This window comes from Bos grunniens, chromosome 27, assembly GCF_055505025.1.
Source record: "Bos grunniens cultivar Pamir isolate PY7600 chromosome 27, Bosgru_T2T1.0, whole genome shotgun sequence".
In the NCBI taxonomy this organism is placed as follows: Eukaryota; Metazoa; Chordata; class Mammalia; order Artiodactyla; family Bovidae; genus Bos; species Bos grunniens.
In genome coordinates, this window is record NC_141191.1 from 35,299,843 (window position 1) to 35,322,051 (window position 22,209).

Consider the following 22,209-nt stretch of genomic DNA (forward strand, 5'->3'; position numbering starts at 1 on the left):
TCTCACTACAGCTAGAGAATCCGTGCATCTCGCAAATAGAGAGTCCATAGGCTGCGACGAAAGATCCTGCATTTGTGACAAGGATCCTATGGGCTGCAAAGACCTGACACAGCCAAATAGGCAAATGAACAAATATTTTAAAAGAAGTTAAAAGGAACAATTAAAAAAAAGTTTAAAAATTTAGCTCACAACACTCACCAATGTATTATTGTCCTCAATTTAAAAAAAAAACCTTTTATTTATTATTTATTTTTGATTGTGCTGGTTCTTCATTGCTGTGTGGGCTTTTTCTGAGGTTGGGGAGAGTGGAGGCTACTCTCTAGTTGCCAAACGTGGCTTTCTCATTGAGGCAGCTTTCCTGGTTACAGAGGACGGGCTCTAGGGCGTGTGGGTTTCAGCAATTGAATCGGAGCTCTGGAGCACAGGCTCAGTAGTTGAGGCCCACAGGTTTAGTTGCATCGTGACGTGTGGGAGCTTCCCAGACCAGGGATCGAACCCACATCTCCTGCATTGGCAGGCAGATTCTTTACCACTGAGCCACCAGGGAAGCCCAGCAATTTTATTTATGGTGACACTTTTCAGAGAGAGTATTTGTGTGCTTTGCAGGGACAGTGGCCCTTTGCATATGAGAAAGAAAGAAAGAAAGAAGTTGCTCAGTCATGTCTGACTCTGCTACCCCATGGACTGTAGCCTACCAGGCTCCTCCATCCATGGGATTTTCCAGACAAGAATACTGGAGTGGGTTGCCATTTCCTTCTCCAGGGGATCTTCCTGACCCAGGGGTTGAACCCGGGTCTCCCGCTTTGTAGGAAGATGTTTTTCCCGCCTTTTTGCATATGAGAAATGGGATATGATAAGCACATTTCAGTATATATGTTTTTGAATAGATAAGATGTCCACATGGTTCAAAATTCAGAAAGTCATGGAAGACGAACCGTGAATGGATAACCAACATAAGAAGATGCTTTCAGTGTCACCAGTAACCAGAGAAATGTAAATTAAGTTCATATTATAGGAGAAGGCAATGGCACCCCACTCCAGTACTCTTGCTTGGAAAATCCCATGGACAGAGGAGCCTGGTGGGCTGCCGTCTATGGGGTCACACAGAGTCGGACACGACTGAGGTGACTTAGCATAATATCACACCGTTTTACACCCGATAAATGTGGAGTCTGTTAATATCCCATTGACGAAAAGGCAGAGAAACAAATACCCTTCATGTGCAGGTGGGATTATGAATTAGCACAACTATGTTGGAAACCCTTTGGCAAATGGTCGGTGAGCTGAAGGTATAGCTACTCTGGCCCAGCAGCACCACTGCCAGGATCACACCCTAGGTCCCTCTTATATGTGGGCACCAAAGGCAGTCAGAGAAAGCTCATAGCAGCAAAAATGGGAAACAGTCCAATGTCTTACACCAGGAAAATGGGTAAATAAAGTGGGCATATTCATACAGTGAAGCATTAACACAATGAAAACACATGAATCAAGCATCAGCATGAATGAATCTTACTACCAGGGTGACAGACATTGATTCATCATAGAAAAATACATACAGTTTGACACCATCTTTGTACAGTTCCAAACAAGTGAAGTGAAAAACTATATTACTTAGGGATATATTGCTGTTGTTGTTTAGTCCCTAAGTCATGTCTGACTCTTGGCGACCCCATGGACTGCAGCATACTAGGCTTCCCTGTCCTTCACTATCTCCTGGAGTCTGTTCAAATTCATGTCCATTTTGTTGATGATGCCATCCCACCACCTCATCCTCTGTCGTCCCCTTCTCCTCCTGCCTTCAATCTTTCCCAGCATCAGGGTCTTTTCCAATGAGGCAGTTCTTTGCATCAGTTGGCCACAGTATTGGAGTTTCAGCTTCAGCATCAGTCCTTCCAACGAATATTCAGGATTGATTTCCTTTAGGATGGACTGGTTGGATTTCCTTGCAGTCCAAGGGACTCTCAAATGTCTTCTCCAACACCACAACACAATTTTAAAGGCAGGCGAATTTGGAACGTCCCTGGTGGTCCAGTGGCTGAAATTCCATGCTCCCAATACAGCAGGCCTGGGTTCAACCCCTGGTCAGGCAACTAGATGCCACATGGTTCAACTAAGGGTATGAACACTACAATTAAATATCCCTCGTTCCACAACTAAGACCTGGTGCAGCTAACTAAATAAGAACTAAAAAGAAAAAAAAATAAAAGCAGGCAATACTGAGGGCAAGCAGACAGCAGTGACCTTTGTGGGACCAGGGGCATGCTGCAAGAAGTCTTAACCCTATTGTAATGCTCCATTTCTTACAGTGGGTGGTAGATCCACAGGGAAGAATTATTTATTAATCCTATCTCAATACATACATTAATCTCGTATATTTCTGTACATATGAAATAATTCATCATAAAATGCTTTACGAATTCAAAAGGCAGAAAAATATATATCATGAAAATCTTTCTCCAATGGCAGCTGTTATTTTCAGATTTGTGTATATCATTTGGAGATCATGTATGCTTACAGAGACAAATCGATACTTCATTATTTAGAGATAAGTTATATTTGACAGCAAAACATACATGGACATGCATGTGTGCACACTTGTGTGTTTGTATTCTGTTTTCCTTCCCTCTCCCTTTTAGACACTGGTAGCATGTCCGCAGGCTCCTTTCAAACAACATTATGATCAGATAGTAAAAGGTCAGAGTAAGGAGACTGTCTGGCAAGAGAAGATGGACTTACCTATCTGTCTAGTCTAAATCAAAGACAGAATTGTCACTCTAAAGAAAAGAGACAGCATGTCAGGAATTCAGCTTTGGAGCCAGGGCTGAAGAGACATGGAGTTGGGACCCAATGGAGTCCAATCGCCTCCTGATTGAATCAACCCAAGACCAGAGGTGAGCAACTCTCCCTTCTTGATAATGAGACCCCCTGAGTTATAACTGTCTCAGACCAACAACACAGATGTGCAGAGAGAAGGAGAGGGCGAGCTCGTGACCCAGTAAAAGCAGGGGATGAATACATCAAGAGATGGTTCAGGATCGATGTCAGATGTATGTCAAGCGCCTGGCTGGGATTAAGGCAGAGAGCGGGCAAGCATTCTCGCACAGAAGCTAGGCAAGGAGGTGGGAGCTGCTTGGCCCAGCAGCTGGGTGCGGAGGGCAAGACCAAGTGCCCCGTGAGCGAGGTGGAAGGTGGGTGAGTGACACCCAGGGCAGTGCTAGGTTCAGACAGGGCCAGGCCACAGAAGCTGCCAGTGCCTGGTTGATCTGGGAAGTCTTCCCAGAGAGGCTTTCAGGAGCAGCTTGACTGGGGAGAGAAACAGGTTGGTGAACAGATTGAGGGCGGGAGCTCCAGGGCGTCCTGCCGATCCACACTGGCCGGGCTCCAAAGGCACACTTGCTTATCTTCTTTCTGTTGTGTCTTTCACCCTTTTGTATTTCCTTAAAGATCTCAGAACCTGGCAGGGGTGTTTGGTTCTAGCATAAGCTGTCGAGAGTGGGTGTGCGCTAAAATGCAAATGCAGGGAACGAGGACCAGCTCTTGGAGATGGAAGTGGAATGCGGAAAACAAGAGGACTCGGAGGCCACGTGGCATGCACGGCGCTCCAGCCCCTGGAATCAGGAACCCTGGACTGCAGGCCCCTGGACTCAGATACCAACTTGTTCTAGGACCTCAGAAGGTCACAGAACCATGTCCAGCTTTCATCAAAGACTAGATGGGTGTGTTGGAACTAAATGACCTGAAAAATCTAAGTGAGTCGGCGACTGTCAGCCAAAGAACTCAAGCCTGCCAGTTCAATGCAACCGAATATCTCAACAGCCTTGAAGCTTACAGTATAAACATTGTTCGTGATCGTCATGCCTACCAGGCACTTCACACAAGTCTTCTCCCGTATAGCCTTTCATCTGCCCGTCCTAATGACCCACGGAGCAGGGGTGGCAGGTGTCCGACTAGCCCATTTTACAAATGGGGAAACTGACAGGTGGCTAACTGGCTCGAGGCCCCAGGGCTGGACCCTGGATGGTGCTTCATCCCCCTCTCCTTGCCCTACTTGGATGTCAGTACTGGCTCTGGGATGAGAGCCTGAAAGCCTGATGCCAGGTCCCCTTCTCTCCAACTCAACCTCAGTGTCAAGGTGGGCTACATGGTCACCTGAGCACTGCCCCTTAATGGGATGTCTGCTCCAGCTGGCACGCCCCTGCTGCACTTGTGTGGGGGCAAGGCATGCCGTTTACGGCCATAAGGATGTGCCCTGAGCTGCCCCCCACCCCGCCCCACCCCGGCCCTTGCGGATGTATCCCCTGGGCTCCTGAAACAGTGGCAGCTGCCCGCCTGGCCGCCTCAGGCCTCCAGCCTCAGGGAGTGGCCTTGCTTTTCTCCCAGCCTGGCTTCCTGTCTAGACATCTCGAATGGTCCACTGGATTTAGCTCGCCGAGTCTGCCTGCCAGCTCCCGTCAAACCCACACAGTTCAGTGCCCGGTGGCTGCCTCCCCCCTCACCAGGGCGGCATCCTAGAAGGAGTGGCTGGATCAGAGGACTGAGGCTAAGAGACTGTAGAATGAAGGGACCTGGGTGGGGCTGGGGGGAGGTAAAGATGATAACACCCTTAGAGTCAGCTCAGCTCTAGCATCCTGCCTTTTTCGGAACTCACACAAGCATCACCCTCTCCCCTCCCATACCTGGAAGGCTGGGTTGTCAAGGCAACATCTCGTAGACCCCAGTATTCTCAGTTTCATGGGTCCCCATGGACCACAGGAACTGGCTGTGGAGAAGAAGCCTCTCTATTGGAACTGGCTCTGGGGAGACGCGAACAGAGCTAGTTCTCTGTAGTCCCCAGTCCCCCAGCTAAGACTCTCTTGGAGGCCGGAGCTCCCACAGGAGACGAAGCTGAGAGATACGTCAGGCCCAGCACTTCTGGAGTGAGGATGCCAAGGCTGATTTCAGAACGGCCCAGGTGGTCTCTGGGCCCTAAAGGTATGGCTTTACCTTTCTGCGCTGGCTCCTCACCCGCCCTATACACAGGCTTCATAGTGGATGAAAAGCACACATGCTTCCCTCCCTAACCTGCTAGGGGAAAGAGATGACCCACTGTGGTTCTAAAGGACTTGAAATCACGCTGAGGAACCAAACATCAAACAAATCCTGATTGAGAGACGTTCTACAACATACCCAACCAGTCCTCCTCAAAACCACCAAGGTCATCAGAAACAAGGGAAGTCTGAGAGACTGTCACAACCAAGAGGGGCTTAAAGAGACATCAATGTGTCTAACGACCATGCGGTGGGACAGGGCGAGCCCTGGGCTGAGAGTCTGTGATTCACGCTCATCAGAACTAGGATGGGTGGCCTGTTTTTATAACTGCAGAGCAAAATTTTTTTAAAAACCTATTTTAATTAAAAGTTGCTTTATTTTTGTATGTTTTGCCATGCTGTGCAGCACATGGGATTGAACCCATACCCCGCTGCAGTGAAAGTTGTGGAATCTTAACCACTGGACCACCAGGGAAGTCCTCCCAACTTTTTTTTTTAATTAAAATTTTCTTTTAGAACATTTTTAGATTTCTAGAAAAAAAGCAAAGATAGTACAGAGGGTTCACACACACCAGGACTTGGTTTCCACTACTACTACCCTCTCACATTAGTATGGCATATCTGTTAAAATTAAGGAACCAACATTAATACATCACTATAATTAAAGTCTAAATTTTATACAGATTTCTTAAAGTCCTTTTTCTGTTCTAATCCAGGGTTCCACATTATATTCAGTTTGGTGTCTCCATAGCCTGTGCTTGGTTGTGACACTTTCTCAGACTTTCCTCATCTTGAATGACCTTGGATATCTGAGGAATATTGGTCAGGTATCGTGTCTCCTTTGACTGAGACTTGGCTGATGTTTTTCTCATGATTAGACTGGAGGTAGGGGCTTGGGGAGGAAGAGCATAGAAGTTAAGTGGGGTTTTCGGTCCATCCCACTGACAGAAGAGACTATCTGACTTATCACTGGAGATAAGGCTCACCTCCTCCAGAAGCCACCAGATGAGGTAGGTTAGGATTCTCCACTGTCAAGTTAGATCAAAGCACAGTTTTTAAGATATGATTTCCTTTGATCTTATCTAACCGCCTTTGGGACTTTGCACACCCACTTACTATCTCTAGCCTCTGGCTGTAGAAGGAAGATACAGGACATCTTTGAGGTCTGGTTCTAAGATTCTCAGTTGTACTCCCTGTCTACACTCTGACCTACAGAGAAAAGATGGCAACCATAGGACTGCCCAGGGAGCACTCCACCCTCCCTCGATTTGCTGTCCTGTCAAGTCTGGGTGCTGGCTGGGTATAAACGTCAGCGTTTTGGAGGGTAAAGAAGCATCCTAGAAGCTCCACCAATGAGCATGAAAGGAAGCCAGTAGGTGTTGAATGAATGACCAAGATGATAAATTTATTAAGAACTTGCTGATGCCCAGTTTTATGCTAGGTATTATAGGAGATGAAGAGGTATGGTGGGCTGCCCAGGTGGTGCTAGAGGTAAAGAACTTGCTTGCCAGTACAGGAGACACAAGAGACGCGGGTTCAATCCCTGGGTTGGAAAGGCATAGTAACCCACTCCAGTATTCTTGCCTGGAGGATCCTATGAACAGAGGAGCCTGGCGGGCTACAGTCCACGGGGTCACAAAGACTCAGACACAACTGAAGCCACTTAGCAGACAAGCAAGCATTATAGATGAAGAGGTATATGATGTAATAAACACAATTTACTATGGGGGCCAGAGGTAAGCTGATGAACAGTGACAAGGCACATTCTGCCTGGCCTTGAACATCATTGCCTCTGTGAAGCCTTTTCTCTTACAGATTTTTTTTTAATGTGGACCATTTTTAAAGTCTTTATTGAATTTGTTACAATATTGTTTCTGTTTTATGTTTTGGCTTTTTTGGCCACAATGCATATGGGATCTTAGCTCCCCGACCAGGGATCAAACTCACACCCCTTGCACTGGAAGGCGAAGCCTTAACCACTGGACCATCTGGGAAGTCCCTATGCAACCCTTTCTGATTGTCCTCTTGGATTTTTGCTTCTCCACTTCTGAGCCCTATACCACTCTGTGTAAGGGAATGGCACTGCTAGTGTTCAGTTCAGTTCAGCTGCTCAGTCGTGTCCGACTCTTTGAGACCCCATGGACTGCAGCACGCCAGGCCTGCCTGTCCATCACCAACTCCTGGAGCTTACTCAAACTCATGTCCATCGAGTCGGTGGTGCCATCCAACCATCTCATCCTCTGTCATCCCCTTCTCCTCCCGCCTTCAATCTTTCCCAGCATTAGGGTCTTTCCCAATGGGTCAGTTCTTCTCATCAGGTGGCCAAAGTATTGGAGCTTCAGCTTCAGCATCAGTTCTTCCAGTGAATATTCAGGACTTATTTCCTTTAGGGTGGACTGGTTGGATCTCCTTGCTGTCCAAGGGACTCTCAAGAGCCTTCTCCAACACCACAGTTCAAAAGCGTCAATCCTTTTAAGCATTAATACACTGCTAGTATAGCTCTTGGTTTATATGACTTTACTTGGTAGACAGGAATTCTACTCTTAACAATAGAGGCTTATCATGAAAACTTACTATGTGCTGAATTGGTCTAAATCTGAGATGACAAGAAATTAAAGCCTTAAATGTGCTGGGCTCTGAGGAGGGAGATCTTGGATTCCTGGAGGAGATGAACTTGGAAGCACAGTTAAGGGACACACCAAGGCCTTCCTCCTTCCCTGGAGTATGCAGAGGTAAATTTAAAGACAGGCTCCTAACCTCAGTGCACTGCAGGGGCCAGATTCTCATTGCCCAATTCTTCAGGGCTAGCTCCTCTCCTCATGCCTCCCATGGTCTTGCCTGTAAGTCTTAGCCCTCACCCATTTCTGCCTTCTCCTCCTCCTGGAATCACTCCAGCTCACAGTGGCTTTGCCTCTTTGATGGTCCAGATGAGCACTTCCAGTTTCAAAGCCCTTGTTCCCATCCCGAACTGTGGGCTATCTTTTGTGAACTGGCTTGATGCCTCCCAACATGCAGACTCTGGGTCTCACGAGCCCCAGCTCAGCCTGGGGAACTCAGTAGATGCTCGGTCAACAGCAGTTGATGAGTGGATTGTTTCACACGCTTCAGGGACTGAGCCCTCTCTTTCCTACCTGGCACTGTATCATGCCTCCAATGTCCAGCTGATTCTTCTTGTTGGGTTTCCTGTGCCTCATTGCCCACCTGCCTTTCCACTGGTGGAGGGAACATGGCTCCCCCTTGCCCAATCTCTGTTCCCAAGAGCCTGGAATCGGCTACCATTGTTCTGATGACACCCACAGAGTCTGTATCCTAGCGACTCTGGGAGGCTGCATCCGCAGTCTTTCATGAATGAAGAAAAACTCCCTTCTGACTTCTGTGGCCTCAGAGGTAATCTTGGATGTGAATGAGCATGTGTGCATGTGTGGGTGTATGTGTTGCATCTTGGGGGTGGGATATGAGGATATGTGTTGTATGGGTGTGACTGTGAGTGTGTACATGTGCGTGTGCATGTATATAAGCATGTGTGTGCTGTATAAGTGTGGGTGTGTGACGATATGGGTGTGTGTGTTGCAGTGTCGCATGTGTTTGAGTGGGTGTGAGTGGGAGAGCAGATGGGTGTGTGTGAGAACACAGGCATGTATGAAAAGGGATGCCGTGTTTGAGTGTGCATGTATGTTGTGCATGTGTGACTGTAAGTGTGTGTGTGTGTCTATTGTATGTGTGAATGTGGGGGTGTGGGTGGGTTGGATGTGTGCATGCAAGGTTGTGAGTGTGTGTAAGGGTACAGGGATGTGGGTTGTGTGTATGTGTGAGTGTGGGTATGTGAACCCTTAGGAAGAAAAGTCTTCCAGACTAATCCTGTTAGAAGACTCAGGACTTTATTTGCCCCTGTGGGTAGAAGACTGTGGTCCTGACCCCCTTGGCAGAAGTCTGGGCCCTCAGACAAAGCCTTCCTTCCTTCCTCCCCCCTAGCTCAGGCCTGTCCCTCAAATTATCGGCTGTGCAGTGGGCTTTGTGGCATCTTGAGACAAGTGGCTCCATCCCCTGCTTCTGCGGGTCTGTTCAGCTCAGTTCAGTTGCTCAGTCATGTCCGACTCTTTGCAACCCCGTGAACTAGCACACCAGGCTTCCCTGTGCATCACCAACTCCTGGAGTCCACCCAAACTCATGTCCATTGAGTCAGTGATGCCATCCAACCATCTTATCCTCTGTTGTCCCCTTCTCCTCCTGCCTTCAATCTTTTCCAGCATCAGGTCTTTTCCAGTGAGTCGGCTCTTCGCATCAGGTGGCCAGCATTAGTCCTTCCAAGGAATATTCCATGGGTCGGGCCCTGCCTTCTCATCCTGGCCCTGCTCCCTCACAAGAGGGCTGGGATCCCCTTGGAAGATGCCAGCCAGGAAGTTGTTTTGCTATCCACCCGGGGCCACCTTCCAAAGCTTTGGGTCCCCCAGGCTCCCCCCACGAGGGAGATGACTTTGGCCTCAGACACCAGATGACGAGAAACTGCTGACACAGGCCCGAGGTACAGCAGGCCCTGCCGGGTGATGGATGATGAGTTTCCAAGTGAAATCTAATAGAAAGTCCATGCATAATGCATCTTTATGGGAGCAAATTCCAATTTGCATCCCATTAGACCGCTGAAGTCTCAGAAGCTCAGCAGTCCCGATCAAGTCTTCCTTCAGAAGGAACCCAGAGCAGAGGGTGCCCATGCCTGCAGAGGGTGGAACCGATGGGCATGGTACAACCTCTCCTACCCCCTCCCCCACCCCCACCTCCCACGGTGGGACCTGCTGGTGGGAGGAGCTCTCCTGCCTGCTGTCCCTGGGTGCTGCCCCTGGCCTTGCTCTGGGCAGCTCTTCTGATGTCCTGTGCCCTGACGTGCCCTTCACAAGCGGAATCAAAGGAGAGCCCGGCTTCCCTGGTGCCGCTGTAATTTCCATTCCCCATCCCCCTTGTAGGTCAAGGGTGTGGAGGGAAATAATGTGTGCCCCACTTTCCAAAGAGGTAAGGGAAGCTTGAATAGGGGCAGAGTTCCTACTTCAAGGGTCGGGGGCGGGGGCGTTGCTGTAGGGGCAGCAGGGGAGAGGAGAATGTTGGTTGCAGGGGAGCTGTGAGGTTGCTGTGAGCGCCATCCTGAGGATCTGGGAGCTCAGCCATTCACTGCTCCAATGCCCTGTCTACCGTGTACAGTTAACTCCACTGGCCTCAGCATCCTTCTCTAGGGACCAGATAATACCACCTGCCCCACGGGGCTTCTGGGAGTGTGGGAAAGCATGCTTGAGTCCTGGGGGTGCTCTCCAGACCCCCAGTGCAGGGAGGGTGGGAGATGAGGCTGTGTTAGGGGTGGGTAGGGGGAGGGGAAGATGAAATCCAGTGCCTGTTGTACCCAGAGGGTCTTCCCCGGTGGCTCAGCAGTCAAGAACCTACCTGCAGTGCAGAAGCTACAGGAGACACCGGTTCGATCCCTGGGTGGGGAAAATCCCCTGGAGAAGGGACTGGCAACCCACTCCAGTACTCCTGCCAGGAGAATCCCATGGCCAGAGGAGCCTGGCAGGCAACAGTCCACGGGGTTGCAAAGAGGAGGACCCAACTGAAGCAACTTAGCATACAAGCACGCGCGCAAGTAGAGCCCAGAGCGCTGGGTCTTCAGGTCGCTCCCCTTTCCCGCAGCCCCCAGACTTCCTCTGAGAGCTGGATACGGAAGTGTGTGGCCGTGGGGGTCTGAGAACTGGGAGTTTCATCTGAGGTTGTGGGGAGTCTGGTTTTCCTTTCAGGGGTGGAGGTGGAGCTTGAAGGGCAGGGTGGTGGTCAGCGCAGTTAAACTGGAGCTTTTGACATTTTAAGAGCGGAAGAGAATTCTGGAAAAACTGGGAGAGAAGCCAGGCTTGGAGGTGGGTGGGGTGACGTCTAGTCCAGTGGAGGGAGGCCTGGCCTCCCTGTGGCTGTGGGCAGTTCCTTCTGATAGGAACTGAGGACTCCCCAGACCTCCCTCTAAAACCTATCAGAGGTTTAGGCTGCACCTGTGGCTCTGCAGGGAGGTCTCTGCCTGGTTCTTAACTGTACCAGGCATGTGCTTGTGGGCGGGGGTCTCTGTGCCATGGGACAGAGCCCTCTGTGAGCACAGCCCAATTCCCGGTCGGCCCTCTGCCCGCGGGACACTGGCCTTTCGCCCTCTGCTCTGTAGCCACTGCCGCCCTGACCGGAGGCCTCAGCAGTTCTGTGGGGCTTTCCCTCCCTGGCCGGGTTGTTGGCACTCCACGGGCCCAAACTCCTAAATTACTCCCTGCGGCTCACGGAGAGGCACGGGGCTGTGATTAGGTGAGTCAGAGCCCAGGGCGAGGTCGTCCTGGAGGGACGCTCGTGCGCTGGTGACGTGGCCCCCGGAGCCAGAGAGATCTCTCGGCTTACCCAGCACTAAGGGAGGCAGAGGTGTGCTAGTCGCCCATCCACTTGGGGCCCTCAGTTATGGGGGTAACCCAGGGAAGCATGCAAAGTGTTGAGAGGTACCATTTGGATGACCCACCCTGACCTGTAGGAAAGTGTCTTGTGTCCACAAGGAATGAACGTCCAGTGCAGCTACAGGGATGGGTCAGACCACAGAGACAGGCCCTGGGAAAGGCCCAGCCCGGCTTGAGTTTTTTTTCTCTTGTAAAATGCTCCTTCAAGGCTTCCCTGGTGGTACCGTGGATAGGAATCCCGCCTGCCAATGCAGGGGACATGGCTTTGATCCCTGGTCCAGGAGGATTCAACTTGCCTTGGACCAATGGATCCCGTGAGCCGCAACTCCTGAGCCCGCATGTTGCAACTATTGAAGCCCAGGTGCCTGAAGCCACAGCGATGAGAAACCCACATATTGCAACTAGAGGGTAGCCCCTGCTGACCGCAACTAGAGAAAGCCCACACACAGCAGCAAAGGCCCAGCGCAACCAAAAATAAAAATAAATTATTTTAACACTGTTATTTCAATTGGTCTCCCTGTTTTCTTGGGGTAGTAAAGACGGAAGGATAGATGTAAAAGCACGCCTTTGATAAGAGATCCAATCGTGCTTTGGAAGTACTATGTATATTGCAACGTGTTAACGTATAGCCTGAGTGGGTTTACGTAACTTATTATCACGGTCCGTGCTCTGTTAGCCAAGAATGGTGAACACGATCTGTGTTTGGGACAGGAATGTCACACTGATACGTAATCGTTTTGATGTACTGCCTTTTGAATTGACGCCAAAGCGGCTGACAGCCTGATGCCCATGAGACGGTCATCGAGTGTCCAGATCCCTCTCTGGTTTCCAAAGGGGTAGCAGGTTTTACTCCACAAGTTTCTGCGGTTCTGTTGTTCCTCTAGGGCCGGCCTGCCAGGGGCACGCACTGTCTTATTTTTCTCAGTAGGTTTTGGGATGTTGCTCCCGAGACTTTTGTACTTCTGTCAATGACTTCCACAGTAATTATTCATTTTCTCCCACAGACTGCCCAGTTGGACAAGGTTTGTTGATGTGCCGTTAGGGCTCAGTCCAATACCTTCGGTGGTGGTGATTTTCCAGAGCATTCTCTGGAGCGTGCTATCACGTTGCACCATCCCCGGGGCAGCCTGCCCTTGCGAGCTGTTGGCTGCCCGCTAACTGTTCTATCCCTGCCACGAGATCTGTGACAGACAGGGTGCCTGCCCTCCAATTACACCTTCCACCACTTCCTCGGTTGGTTGTTCCCGAATACATTTTCATTTCTTATGTGCCTGTCATAATGTTTAGCGGTGGATGCATGACCTGGGACCAACTAAACAAATTTTCAGTCCAGACCAAACACCTCACTTGATTTCACTCTCAAGTCAGACATTGCTTTATCTGGGTGGTTTTGTCTAAGCCGCTTCAATAGTCAACCTGAAGGTTTTTCCGTCATCCTGTTTACATTTGTGCCTGGGATTTTTTTTTTTCCTTTTCCATTTTTTTTAAATAGCAGTAAAATACACATAACATAAAATTTACCATCTGAACCATTTTTAAGCCTACAGTTCAATCATATCCAATACATTCATAATGTGGTACAACCGTCACCACCATCCATTTCCAGAACTCATTTCGTCTTGTTAAACTGAAACTCTAAATCCATTAAACACCAACTCCCCTTTCCTGTCTGTTCCCAGGCCCCTGGTAACCATCTTTCAGTCTCTATGAACCTGACTATGCTAAGCACCCCCATAAGTGTGATCCTATAGTATTTACCTTTTCGTAGCTGACTTATTTCACTTCGTGTAATGTCTCGAGTTCATCCATGTGGCAGCACATGTCAGAATTTCCTCTTTCGAGAGTAGTTTTTCTAACAGATTTGGCTGTTGGGTTTTCAGCTTTGAATGCAAAGCTGACATAATTTTCATAGACCCAACGAGGTTGCTATGATACTCACTGAAGACATGCCTCGTTTTGCAGTCACGAAGCGGTATCTATTGTCAGTGTGAATTACTTCCTTTCCACCTGAGAAACTGGGGGATTTCCAATAGGAGCATTTCCACCGAGAGTTACTCATTAACACCTTGATGCTCCACACAATCTCTGAGTCAGGCCACTTTATAATACCGCAACTACGTTTGAGCAGACACAAGTGGCTGTAGTTGCCTAAATCTCCTTACTTGTGTTGAGGCAAGTTTGTAAATTTTTTTGCTTTCAGGGGAGCTAGACGTTTTCATCAGCTTCTCTGTCTTCCCTTATTCATCTAGATGGTACCTACTGTTTACAAGGCAGTGAACCAAGGCAAACAGGGATCTGGCTGCTCTCTCACATCTGCTGACACAGGGGACAAGTCAGGTGCTACACACATCTGCAAGTGCTTCATCTTCTGGGATTTGGAGGGCCAACTGCCCTCCTAGGAGAACCCTGAAACTTGCAAATCTTTTTGGGCAGGGACTAAATTTTCATGCACCCCCACCCCCCATTAAACCTATGTGTGTATAGTTGCTTAGTTTTGTCAGACCCTTTGCGACCCCACGGACTGTGTGGACTGTAGCATGCCGCCAGGCTCCTCTGTCCATGCAATTCTCCAGGCAAGAATATTGGAGTGGGTAGCCATTTCCTTCTCTAGGGCATCTTCCGAACCCAGGGATTGAACCTGGGTCTCCTATATCACAGGCAGATTCTTTACCATCTGAGCCACCAGCAAAGCAACCCTGCCCCCAACTTAAGCCTGCCAGTTCATTCTGACTGGCATTTTAAAATTTCTCCTTGTACTGAGTTTTCAATCATCTAAATATATAAAGGATTCTTTTTGGAGTGGAGGTGTGGGGATATCAAATTGGGAGGGCTCTGTGTAATTTGAAAAGGCGTTTTCTCTATTGCGCTCTCATTTCCTATTTTTAAAATTAAAAACAAAACTTACGACTTCCAGAATGCCAGGCAGGGAAAGCCCAGCATCTTTCCAAGAGGGTAGAGAGATGTAGGTTCAGTATCAGTTATTCTCAGGGGGGAGGGAGGAATGCAATGTCTTTATCAAGAGTTGTTCTTTCACAATTCGGTTCAGTGTACATTTCTTCTTGGTGGCGTTCATCTGTGCCAGGGAGCATGGGGACCTGGCCGACCCATCAGGTACACCAACTGGCTTTGGAAATGAACCGTCTCCTGCCAGACCAAGGAGCGTGGTGCAGGTCTGGTCTGCTTTGTCCGACTTTGCAAAAGAAGAGACTTTCTCAGCGCCCTGCCTTTAGAGATTGGAGAAGCCACACGGAGGATGGACACCTACTCCTTTTGCTCTTGAAGGCAGAGGCAGTTTGATTTAGGGAGTAAGAAATAGCCAGGAAAAAAAAAAAAAAAAACAAAAAACAGAACACACACACATGCACAACCCGAATGCAGAAAGGATTCCTTAGGAGAGGAGGGGTGAGGTGGGGGGAATTGCAACCTTATCCCCTGGGACTTGGGCTCAGGAGCCGAGCCTCCAGGTTCAGTGAATCTGTTAGTAACATGAACTTGGTTGCTGTATTTCTCAGCCTGAGCTCATGCATTATTTACCTGTTGTAAGTAAACCTGCTTCTCCCAGGGTTGCTGGGGAAACCACTTTGATTTAACGAGTTGGGTCTTACTTTCCAACTAAAACACTGCAGAGGGAGAGGAGCCGGGGGTGGGCAGATGTCAGGTCCCAGGGGCTCGGGGTGTGGATCAACCAAGAGCAGACCCCACTTCCCCTTGCTCCCTGGGGGCCCCACGCCTGCCCTGTCCTGCTCCTCTGAGACCTTTCTTTTTGGCAGGCCCTCCGGGGAGGGGAAGAAGGAGCGAATCCCAAGGAGCAAGGCGTTCATCTTCTGAGGTCCTGGGAAGGCCACTTGCGGGTCTCATCCCGTCTGCTTTCAGAGATACCCATCAGTTTGTGCTGCACAGGGATGGGGGGTGGGAGGGGATCAAGTTTCCCCAGAGGCTGTTTCCAGGTGAATCAGGCCTGGGGAAGCCAGCTCCAGGCACACAGGTAGCATGGTCCTCCTTCCTTCCAAACTCAACGTTGGCTCCTAAGCCACAAGAGCCCTCCTGGTCCAAATAGCTGTGGTGGGCGAGGAAGAGCTTGGGCTGACAGATGGCAACCCTGGGTTCAAGTCTCTGTGCTTTTACTGAGAGTGAGAATTGGAGCGAGTTACACAGTCTTTCCACCTCTCAATCCCCAGGTGTGGGAGATGGACACTAGGGCCTGCTGGCGAGAGGCAGGGTGCAGGTTGCCTAGCAAGGGATTCAGGAACATGGTCCCCACCCAGGGGGACTGTGATGTGGGTGAGGGGCCCCCCGGCCAGCCCTGCTGCCTCTTTACTGTTCTTGCCGGCAAGACTCAGGCAGCATGCCTGGCTCCCTTCCTCCCCTCTAAAGCTATCGATTTTTCCTTTCCTTCCTTTGTTCTATTTGTGGCTTCTCTGGCCCCTCACAATTGCATTATTTCTGCAGACGAGGGAGCCTGCCGTGCGCATCAGCAGCCGGGCTTCCTCTGTGCCCGCAGGCCTGGGCCACACCCCGTTCAGGACTTTGTGGCCTTTCCGTGTGCCGATGGCACCTTCTGAGTCTTTCCAGAGTCTCTCTCTCTCTGCTTTGACTGGAAGGAAGCTGCTATTTGTCAGGTGAGTGTACATGTGTATGTGGGGGGGGTCTTCCTAGGCAGTGCAGACTCAAAATGTGTCAGGAATAGACTCATCCTTGCCTTGACAAATATTTAAAAGACAGCTATATAACTTGGGATTCCCTGGTGGCTCAGCGGTAAAGAATCTGCTTGCCAGTGCAGGAGACACAGGTTCAATCCCTGGGTCAGGAAGATCCCCTGGAGGAGGGCTTGGCAGCCCACTGCAGTATTCCTGCCTGGAGAATCCCATGGACGAGGAGACTGGAGGTCTACAGTTCGCAGGGTTACAAAGAGTCACACAACTTAGTGACTCAACAGCAACAATGCAACTCACGGAACTTGTTTTTTTTGGGGGGGGGAGGGGGTGAAACTACAGTAAGTCAACATGTTCAAAGGAAAAAGAAACTCGTTTCCTTTGAAACGAGTATCACTCACTTAACTGTTAGCTACATCTTTATAGATTTGCTTTTGTCCTGGGGTTATTTTGTTATTTTCAAGCTTATGGTTAAGTCCTACTTTAGCTACCAGTGAGATTAGAATATAGGTGTTAATTACGTCCTTAACGTTTCTGCTTTTCCATTAGGTGCTAACTACGCCCAAGTGACTTGGCTCCTCTCACTTAAGCCGGCTCCCCTGCTCTGGCCTGTGCGTGTCCCGAGACGCGGCCGTGTGGGCCAGGAGGTCTGCGTGTATCCCAGGTGCCGGCCCCCGCTTTGCTGACATCGTCTATCCAGAGCTGGTCCCGCCGGTTCCAGACTGGCTTCTTGGAGGGACGTCCTGTTTCTTCCAGACGAAATGACAGGTCAACAAGGAAGTCACACACACAGACACAGCCTGGTCATGCGGGCTCTTCTGAGAGGCTAAGGGGGTGTCCTTCCCTGAGCAGAAGTCAGGGATGCTTAAATGTTAGCACGCTGGACTCCAGAGGGCCTGGGCGGGGCTGGGAAATTTGCATTTCCATCAAGTTCCTGGAATATGTTGACATGCTTCTGGTCCTGGAACCACTGTTCAAAGCAGAAGGGATCCTAGCAGAGACCTTGAGGCAGGAAAGAGCTTGGTGGGCTCAAGGGCTAGAAAGGAGTCCAGCGTGGCTGGAGGACAAGGAGCAAGGTGCTGGAGAGGTAGGCGGGGGCCATGCCATGCAGTGAGGAGACACACGCACACGCAGACACACACACACACACAGACACACACAGACACACACAGACACACACACACAGACACAGACACACACACACAGACACACACACACTGGAGAGGTAGGTGGGGGCCATGCCATGCAGTGAGGACACACACACACACACAGGCACACACACACACACAGACACACACACACAGAGACACACAGACACACACACACACACTGGATAGGTAGGTGGGGGCCATGCCATGCAGTGAGGAGACACAGACAGACACACATACACAGACACACACACAGAGACACACAGACACACACACACACAGACACACAGACACAGACACACACACACAATACACACAGATACACACAGACACGAACAGACACACACACACAATACACACAGACACACACAGACACAGACACACACACACACACTGGAGAGGTAGGTGGGGGCCATGCCATGCAGTAAGGAGACACACACACACACACAGACACACAGACACAGACACACACACACACAGACACGAACAGACACACACACACACAACACACACAGACACACAGACACAGACACACACATACAGACACAGACACACACAGACACACACACACACAGACACACACACACACACACACACACTGGAGAGGTAGGCGGGGGCCATGCCATGCAGTGAGGACACGCACACACACACACACACACACTGGAGAGGTAGGCGGGGGCCATGCCATGCAGTGAGGACACGCACACACACACACACACACACTGGAGAGGTAGGCGGGGGCCGTGCTGCGTGGTGAGGACATGCACACACACACATGCTGCTGCTAAGTAGCGTCAGTCGTGTCCGACCCTCAGTGACCCCATGGACTGCAGCCCACCAGGCTCCTCCATCCATGGGATTTTCCAGGCAAGAGTACTGGAGTGAGCGCCATTGCCTTCTCCCACACACACACATAAGGGGGTATTTTTGAAGTGAGGTGCATGAGGAGGGCCAGTAACCTGATTTGCTTCTGTATTTGTTATTCTATTTGATTCTCCTCTCAGTCACCCTACTGTTAGCCCTGTGCCTCTGGCACCCCAGCACCTTCCACAGCCCCGGAAGCTGGTAGATCCTGGATAAACTTTATTTTGTGCCAAACAGCGTACACAGCTCTTCATAAGTATATCTCATTTAATCCTCCTTAATCCTCTTAGTGACCCTGTGAAGGAGGAATGTTTGCAGTCCCATTTCACAGATGAGGAACACCGAGGCACCAAAGGGTCCCCTAACTGGGAAGTGACAGATTATATGTGAAGCCAGGGAGGGTGACAAGCAGGAGCTGAGCCCTGGCTTCCATCCACCCCGGTCTGCCTCTTCTGCTCTGTGTTGGCATCCTTGTAAATGAGTCAACAGCTTTGAGAGGCATAATTATCCAAGGCTCCGGTGCACAATCGGCCACAGTTGGAAGAAGAGTATCAGCCCAGATCTATGGATTCCAGATCTCAGGTTCTGGACACAGATCCAGCTGCTAATCAAGCACAAGCCCCGAGAGTCTCCCACATGGCCCAACGAAGGGACAAAGACGTTTACCAAGAAAGAGGAGGCGCCGCCTGGCAGGTGTGAGGGCGAGGCTGGTACTCAGCGAAGATGGGGCTGATAGATTTGTTTTCTTGATGGGTGTCCTATCAGTGGTCTCCCTCCGTCCGTCCCTGGGCTGGGCCAGGGCAGCAGCTGGGAGCCTGGGCCTGGAGGTGTCAACAGGGCCAGTCATTCAAAAAGCCACAGTTGGGTTTTGTAGCCATTTAGAAAGATACAGTCCTTCTCTCCAGGGAGCGAAAGCTGATGCTGTAAACACTCTGGGCTTTATCTTTGATCTGGTGGGTCATCAGAGCAGCCTCTCTCCCCAGGTAGAGTTACCAGGCGAGGGCTGACCCAGAGCTTTGGAAAGCTGTGCCCTGCTGAACAGATGGTACGGGTAGGGGCGGGGGAGGCAGGAGACACATGTGGGAGGCAGAGTCTGAGAAGGGAGCCCAACAGTTACCCCCAAATCTGGAACCCAGACACCAGATTCCAGGCCTCGGGGAAATTCCCGAGTTTAAAATAAATTCCTAGGGGTTTCAGTCTTTGGTCTTCGGCTTCAAAAACAGTTCCTTTCTAGATAATGGAAAACAATAACTTGCATCATTTAAAGAGCTCAGAACATCCTCAAACTAAAAGTATGTAAAAGCTATTACCAGGGCCTGAAGAGCCGTAAGTGTGAGATGATTAATGGAGCCCAGCTCTGAGGCATTTTTCTGTCTTCCCACCAATAGCCTTTGATTTGGGGCCCTTGCCCCAGCAGTTGCAATGGATCATAGTTCTGTTCAAGAAGGTGGTTATTTTCAAGCTTTAAGTCTTGAAACTAGCCTCGCTTATTCTGTTTCCTCTGCTTGTAACATTCTTTCCTCTTTTTGGCTCTGTGAACTCCTATTCATCCTTCAAGACCCCATTCAAACATCACCTTCCAAACTGGCATTCTCCTGCTCTCCTTCCAACCCCAGAAAATCATTAAAACTATCAAACTATCCTTCCACTGTCCTCTATCCAAGAGCATCTTGTTTACAACTCCATATAACACAGAAAGATTACAGTCAAGGGTATTTTTCAGGCCAGATGGCCTACAGAACTTGAGTAGAAAACATATTATTTCTTCTGTATCATTGCAGCTCCAGTACACAGCGTGATGCCCGGCTCTTAACAAGTGGCCTCATATTAATATTGTTTTTTAAAATTAGATTTCAATGGAGTATAGTTGATTTACAATGATGCATTACAAAAGTGAATCAGTTATACGTGTACATATATTCACTCTTTTAAAGATTCTTTTCCCATACATTCAATACAGAGTTTCCCTGTGCTATTCAGTGGGTCCACACTAGTTACCTATTTTATATATAGTAGAGTGTGTATGTCAATCCCAATCTCCCAATTTATCCCTCCTCTCCAGTTAATATTATTGAACGAATGTTCTTATTCCTTCAGCATCTGAAGTAAGAGGAGGGTCAGAGAGAAGAGGAGTAAGGGAAAAGAAATATAAGCATCTTCTATAGACCAAATACTGTTTAGGCATCATTTATAAGTTATTTAATTTCATCTCTATTAGAAGCATTTTCATTTGTTTAACTCTTAACACAGTAACCAGGGGAGAAAAGTAATTGATATGGGAGACACAAGGACAAATGTGCATTCTCTAGGAGTTTATAATCTGACTGAGAATGGGCCTATTCATTCCCTGTCCCCACACGGACCCCCCAACACATACACTACATCCACTCAAACAAAGGTTATCAACATTGTAAAACGCCCTAACTTCTAAATACCTGATACAGTCCTACATGTAATAGAAGTGGAAAGATGAGAGGCTGCCGTGGGTGTGGTGTTTTTAAGGGAACCGCAGGCGTCAGTAGCTCCCAGGGGCTGGTGCTCTCATATGCCCAGAACCCGGGAGTAGATTAGGTAACGTGCCACACTCCACTGGCTGGAGAATTGGAGAGTGATTGAGAATGGTCCCTGATATTTATGACTTTGAAAAAAGCACCGTCACTTCCATAAAAAGCGCCGTCACTTCCATGATATTTTTACCCCCAAAGCACATAGCTAACAACGGAGTGGGTTCTGTCTGTGTCATGGATTAGCAGGGCTTCTGCTTACCCATATGGCTTCTCTGAGCAGATGAGGGTGCCCCTTCCTTAAGGAAAATTTGGTTGAATTTAGTATATTATGGCCCAGCTCGAACAAGTGTGCAAGGCAGCCCTACCCTGGCTGTGCCCAGCAGAGAGCCTTCCTGCACCCCAGCACGAGGCAGTCCCACCTGAGGACACAGACGTCTGCCCAGATCCCCACTTGCTCATACTCCCTGCCTGCCCCTCCCCCTTGATGCCAGGACACAGGTGCCCCTGGCAGCCTGTGCCTCTGTGTCCACCCTCATCTTCCCACTAAGTAAAGGGGTTATACCAGATTCAAAGCAGGGAAGAGTAGGGATTGGGTCTCCAAGAGTGGAGGGCAAATCATGGCAGACCCGGATCCTTAGTGTCTGCAGAACCTCAGCAATTTCCAAGAGCCTTATGGTTGCCAAGAGATGACAGGTATAAAAAAACCAACACCTCCCAGTTTCTCAGTTTACATTTTCCTGGCAGGTTTCCCCGAGAGGTTGTGATAAACATCTGTGGTCTGTTTGCCCAACATCCTTCCCTTCTCCCATTGGTACTGTTCCTCCAGTTTGGGAGAAGGGAGACCACACCCTCATTCCTAATCCACGTGATCTGGAGAAGTCTGGGAAACAGTAACTAATTGAGAAATGGGCATGTGACCCCAGCTGTCCTCATGAGAGCCATCCTTGGCACTTGTGCTGAAATGATTGGGAAACAAATGCTTGCTTTTTTTTTTTTTTTGCATGGTATGCAGAATCCTAGTTCACTGAACAGGGATTGAACTCACATCCTCTGCAGTGGAGTCTCAACCACCTGACCACCAGGGAAGTCCCCACCTCCTTTTTTTTTTTGCACAAATGCTTGCTTTTCATTGGAATGGGTAGCTGCAAGAAACCAAGTAATACATGGAATTTCTGAGGCCATCTTCACTACCACATTCAAAGAGCTTGCCTGAAAAATGAAGACAGCACAGAAGAAAGCACAGCTGAAAAATTCAGAGACAGAATGAAACTTGACTGACATTAGTTGAGTCCTGAGCCCATGGAGCCATCTACTTATGGACATTTTTAGTTCTAAGAGTCAAATAACTCACTGTCTTGCCTAAGCTGGTTTGAGTTAGATTTCAGTCCTAGCAATAACAGCTTCCTCTCATGCGTAGGCTCCATCCTCCAGAGCTTCAGACCCTCAGTGGGGATGAAGTAGACCCAGGCAGAGTTAAACTAGCCAGTCTCCTCGCCAAGGTGTCCAGGGGACCCCAGCATCCCTATTCTCCTGCCCTGATGGATAGCCTGCCA

General features: G+C 49.4%; 1 long non-coding RNA gene across 1 annotated transcript; it reads left to right on the forward strand.

Annotated features, from left to right (window-relative positions):
• Positions 1-2,728: 2,728 nt before the first annotated feature.
• Positions 2,729-3,864, forward strand: LOC147343784 (uncharacterized). Its single transcript, XR_015156217.1, has 2 exons — positions 2,729-2,891; positions 3,445-3,864. It is a non-coding gene; the product is annotated as an uncharacterized LOC147343784 (long non-coding RNA).
• Positions 3,865-22,209: the final 18,345 nt, after the last annotated feature.